Genomic DNA, 6,424 nt, shown 5'->3' on the forward strand with positions numbered 1-6,424 from the left:
ACAGGCCCATATTCCATAAGGAAATAGAGGAAGTCATTAAAAACCTCCCAACCAACAAAAGCCCAGGGCCAGAGGATTTAGTGCAAAACTCTACCAGACCTTCAAAGAAGACCTAATACCAATATTCCTCAAACTATTTCATAAAATAGAAACAGAAGGAATGCTACCTAATTCAGTCTGTAAAGCCACAATTACTTTGATACCTAAACCACACAAGGACACAACCAAAAAAGAACTTCAGACCAATCTCACTTATGAATATTGATGCAAAAATACTCAATAAAATTCTTTCAAACAGAATCCTAGAACACATCAAAACCATCACTCATCACAATCAAGTAGGCTTCATCCCGGGATGCAAGGTTTGTTCAATATATGAAATCCATTAACTATATAAACAAACTCAAAGAAAAAAAATCACACGATCATCTCCTTAGATGCAGAAAAAACATTTGACAAAATGCAACACCACTTCATGTTAAAAGTATTGGAGAGATCAGGAATTCAAGGCCCATATCTAAACATAATAAAAGCAATTTACTGCAAATCAACAGCCAATATCAAATTAAGTAAAGAGATACTTGAAGCAATCCCACTAAAATCTAGGACAAAACAAGGATGCCCACTCTCCCCATATCTATTCAATATAGTATTCAAAGTACTAGCTAGAGCAATAAGACAACAAAACAAGATCAAGGGGATACAACTTGACAAAGAAGAAATAAAGGTATCACTATTTGTAGATGATATGATAGTATACATAGGTGACTCCAAAAATTCTACTAGAGAACTTCTCCAGCTGATAGACAACTTCACCAAAGTGGCCAGATAAAAAATTAACTCAAATAAATCAGTAGCTGTCCTTTATACAAATGATAAACAGGCTGAGAAAGAAATTAGGGAAACAATTCCCTTCATAATGGCCACAAATAATATAAAGTATCTTGGGGTAACTCTAACCAAACAAGTGAAAGATCTGTATGACAATAACTTCAAATCTCTCAAGAAAGAAATCAAAGAAGATCTCGAAAAATGGAGAGATTTCCCATGCTCACAAGTTGGCAGAATTAACATAGTAAAAAAGGCTATCCTATGAAAGGCAATCTACAGATTCAATACAATCCACATCAAAATCCCAATACAGTTCTTCAAAGACATGGAAAGACCAATTCTCAAATTCATCTGGAAAGGCAAAAGACCCAGAAAACAATTTTTAATAATAAAAAATAGCTGGGAGAATTACCATCCCTGGTTCCAAACTCTACTATAGAGCAATAGTGATAAAAACTGCATGGTATTGGTACAGAGACAGACACATTAATCAATGGAATACAATTGAAGGCCCAGAAATAAAATCACTCACTTATGCACACTTGATCTTTGACAAAGAAGCCAAAAAAAATACAATGGAAAAAATAAAGAATCTTTAATAAATGGTGCTGATCTAACTGGCTGTCTGTATATAGACAAATGAAAATAGACTCATATTTGTCATCTTTCACAAAGCTTCAGTCTAAGTGGATCAAGAACCTCAGCATAAAACCAGATACACTGAATCTAATAGAAGAGAAAGTGGGAAAGAGCCTCAAACTTACTGGCTCAGGGGTAAGGTTCCTAAACAGAACTCCAAGGGCTCATGCTCTAAGATCAAAAATTGATAAATGAGACTTCATGAAACTGGAAAACTTCTGTAAAGCAAAGGACATAGCCAATAAGACGAATCAGAAACCTACAGATTGGGAAAAAATTTTTTTAACTAACCCCACATCTGAGAGAGGGCTAATATCCCAAACAAATGAAGAACTCAAGAAGCTAACCACCAAAAAAACCGAACAACCCCTCCCCAAGATGGGGTAAAGAACTAAACTGAGAATTAGCAACAGAGGAATCTCAAATGGCTGAGAAGCACTTAAAGAAATGTTCAAGGTCCTTAGTGATCAGAGAAATGCAAATCAAATCCCACCTTATACCAAACAGAATGGCTAAAATCAAAACCTCAGGTGACAACACATGGTAAGGATGTGGAGAAAGAGGAACACTCCTCCATTGCTGGTGGGATTTCAAACTGGTAAAACCATTCTGGAAATCAACCTGGAGGTTCCTCAGAAAATTGGAAATAGATCTACCTGAAGACCCAGCAATACTGCTCTTGGGAATATACCCAAAAGATGCCCCACCATGCCACAGAGGTACGGGTTCCACTATGTTCATAGAGGCCTTGTTTGTGATAGCTAGAAGCTGGAAACAACCCAGATGTTCCATGACAGAAGAAAATGTGGTTCATTTCCACAATGGAATACTACTCAGCTATTAAGAACGAGGACATCCTGAGTTTTACAGGCAAATGAATGAAACTAGAAAAATCATCCTGAGTGAGGTAACTCAGACCCAAAAAGAGATGTGTGGTATGTACTCACTAATAAGTGAATATTAGTCCCCCCCCCCAAAAAAAAAGTACAGAATATCCATGATACAGTCCACAGAACACAAAAAGTCAACAAGTTGAAGGGCCTCAGTCCCACTTGGGAGGGAGAAGAAAGCAATCACAAGGGGGAAGGAGGTAGGGACCTGGGAGGGAAAGGGGATGGGATTGGGGGGTGGGGAAGAGGCGAACATGATCTGGTATTGGGTGGAGAAAAAGGACTGAAGCCCCGAGGACCAGCAGAAAGAATGGACACAGGCAACCTCTGGAGGTAGGAAGTTGGGGGAATCCTCCAGAATCTACCAGAGACCTGGGAGGTGAGAGACTCTCAGGACTCAAAGGGAGGGACCTCAGATGAAATGCCCTACAGTAGGGAGAGGGAACATACAGAGCCCTCCTCCAGCAGAAAGACAGGGCATCAGGTGAGGGAGTGGGTTGCCATTCCACAGTCAAAACTCTGACCCATAATTGTTCCTGTCTGAAAGAACTGCAGGGATGGAAATGGAGAGGAACCTGAGGAAAAGAATGTCCAGTGACAGGCCCAAAGTGGGATCCAGATCAAGGGGAGGCCCCAAGGCCTAACACTATTACTGAGGCTATGGAGCACTCACAAAAAGACCCAATAAGCAGCTGAAAGAGTCAGATGCAGATATTTGCACCCAACCAATGGACAGAAGCTGCTGACCCCTGCATTGGAATTTTGGAAAAGCTTGAAGAAGCTGAGAAGTGTAACCCTGTAAGAGGACCAACACTCTCAATTAACCTGGACCCCTGAGATCTCTCAGACACTGCAACACCAACCAGGCAGCATACACCAGCTGATATGAGGCCCTCAACACATATACAGCAGAGGACTGCTGGGGCTGGGTTCAGTCAGAGAAGATGCACCTAACTCTCAAGAGACTGGAGGCCCCAGGGAGTTTAGAGGTCTGGTGTTGGGGTAGGGGGTTGGGACATCCTCTTGGAGACAGGGGGTCAGGGAGAAGGTTTGGGATGTAGGACAGTTGGAGCATGGGCCAGGAGGGAAATAAAATCTGGAGTGAAAAAAAACCAAAACCAAAACCAAACAAACAAACAAAAACAAAACAACAAAAAAACAACAAAAAAAACGGACTCTACCTCTAGGGGCAGACATAACCTTGTCTCCTCCTTAGGGGCTAATCTGATGGAGCCACCCTGGGACTTGACTTGGTGGCTACCCCAACAGGGTTCACTGTTTTACTATTATAGTCCCTGTGATGCAGCAGGGTCAGATTGCCCAGCTCACAAAGGTGGAACTGTGTCTTTTTCTTCTGTCTTTGTCTTTCTGACACTGGCCAGAACTGAAGAATGCTCTTACCATCCTTAACAAGGCTCCGGCTTCCCTGCTTTTTCTGAAGCTCTCCTTAGGCTGCCTGCCCTAGGTGGCTGACCTCCATCCCTGCTCTCTTGAGCTGCAGCATGGCTTTTGTTCTCTAGTCTCTCCCTCTCACGGGAGACTTGTAGCTTGACTGCCCTGAGGATTCCCTCTCAGACTCTAATAAATTGTCATCAGGCCCCCCATTTGAGTTCATTCTCTTCTTAAATTCCTCTATTAATGAGACTAAGAATCCCAAAAGAGGACTCCAATTTCCCAGGTATCATGAAGATCGTTCTGGGACTCCTAAAGATTGCCAGTAACTCTCCTTCGCTGCCCTTTAATCTGTAGTTGGCAGAGCAAACAAACCCATTCCTTCATGCCACGATGGCATCGTGCCCATCTTCAGAAGTAGCCTGCCGTATCACCCTTCCTAAGATCACATCCTGTAGACATCCCGCTAAGCTCTTCGGCACTTCGGCTTTCCCCGCTCGCTCGCTCGCTTGCTGTCCTTCCTGCTCGCTTTAGTAAATGCTTTTCAACAGTCTTGGAAATCCCAACCTGTTGGCTCTGTTTTCCTCCATGGTCCCATTGCCATCCCCACTCTTCTCCCTCCAGCTTTTACATCTGGATTGTCATTATAGTGGCCCCCAATAGCTCACCATTGCAAGAGAAGAGCGCTGGGACAGGGAGGAAATGTGGAGAAGGGAAAAGCAAATGTGTGTACTGAAAGTGCTAACTCACTAACTCAGGAAAGTGCTAACTCAGGATTTCGCCGAGCTCTGGGGACTAGGATCCAGTGAGTGCTGATCAAGCAGCCCTTTCCTTGTAGAGTCCAGAAAACAAGGTGATATGGGCCCTGTAACAAGATTCTATGAGCCTTCTCCCAAAGGCCTGCTACCAGATCTCCGCCATCTCTTAGGATTCTGGAATAAAGGCCAGCTGTTAATCTAAACTCAGCTTCCTTGAACTGAGTCAAACACTGGCCCTTCCCCAGTTCATGTCTCCTTGGAACCCAAATGGGACCTTAGTTGATAAAGGGATGTATTAGCCACTTTTTCTTGTTGCTGGGACAAAATACTTGACAAAAATAAACTTGAGGAAATGGCTCACGAGTTTGAGGCTGCAGTGTTTTGTGTGGGGAGAGCATGGCTGTGCGAGCAGCTGTAGCCGTGGTTGAAGAGGGGGCATCAGGTCTTGTTGCATGCACACACCACAGCAGAGGAAAGGGATGCTTCTGTCTGTGATCAGGAGGAGGTGGATCTCACCTCTCACTTAAACCTCTTAGGGAACACCCCCTAAGACTCACACAGAGCTGCGTCTCTACATGATTAAAACTCCAGTCAATCTGGATATTAACATTCACTGTCATTTTGGGCAAACACTCTTACTCGGTTTAAATAAAAGAAGGGTTCTCAGCAATAGCATGGTTTTATCCTTTTGTTCATTCTCAACAAGATTTGCTTCGTTGTTGTTCTTTTCCATAAAATGTCCTGATGCATATTGTCTAAATATAATATATAATAGCATATATTATACATACATCATATATAATATGATACATATATAATAATGCAAACCATCATACATCCCTGCCATTGGACAGATTGTGTCACTTATTGTTTTTAGTAGGAGTTTAGTGGCTGTGGTGTAGACAGACCTAAAACAGCCTCCCTTCTGGTCTCTGTCAGCACTCACAGGCATGTATACCCATACACATATGTTCACACACACCATACACTCACATACAGAGACTCACACAGACACACTAAAGTAATTAAGTAAACATATTTGTTTAGACTTCTGAAAGGACTGAGGTTTGACTGTTTCATAGATTCTTCAGTAGACAGAAAGATTTCCAGAAATCTTACAGCCAAAGTCCCACTAAAGCTTGAATAACCTTAAATAAATAAACCTCAAAAAAAATATAAAAGCTTCACACAAAAAGAATAGTAAGTGTGTGGATTTCATAGTTGATTAGAAACAAGAAAATAGCCCAATAAGGTTTTAAGGGACATGTATTCATAAAATGCTTCCAGTACAGACTAAAGAGACTTCTATGAAGAAAAAAAACAAAAAGCCCTCATAGATCTCAATTCTCAAGCTGGGTAGAGGCTGGCGAGAGGGATTCCTCCAGCACTTGCCTGGTGGAATTGTAGCACTGCCGTGTGGCGATAGAGGCTGCAGTGGCTAACCTTTTCAAATAGGAACATTTATTCTAATTATCTTGTGTCTCTTATATTATTCATTACTTGTGTAACTATCTGTTGTTACTTCTCAACTCTAAGTAATACATCTTTAAACCTTAGCAACTTAAAAACATATTTTATGTCATTCTGATTCCGTATCTGTCATAGGGTTTCATATAGATGTCCATCCATGTCTGTGTCTTGTCTGGAGAGTTCACCAGGAAAGCTCGACTCTCAAGCCCCACTCTGAAGCTCACAGGGTTCATTCCTTAAGGACTTATAGAACGAGGGCTTCAGTTTCTCAATGGCTATTCGCTAGCAGGTACCTTCTGTTCTTTTTCTATGAACCTCATCAACAAGTCAGAGTGAGGAAAAAGAAAGGAAAGGATAGAAATAGACAGACAGACACTGGTAGCCAGACAGAGGTTGCGGTCTTATACAACTGTAGCAATCTCCCTCTATCTTGTCACACTATGC

The sequence above is a fragment of the Arvicanthis niloticus genome, chromosome 13 (genome assembly GCF_011762505.2).
Source record: "Arvicanthis niloticus isolate mArvNil1 chromosome 13, mArvNil1.pat.X, whole genome shotgun sequence".
NCBI classification, from domain to species: domain Eukaryota; kingdom Metazoa; phylum Chordata; class Mammalia; order Rodentia; family Muridae; genus Arvicanthis; species Arvicanthis niloticus.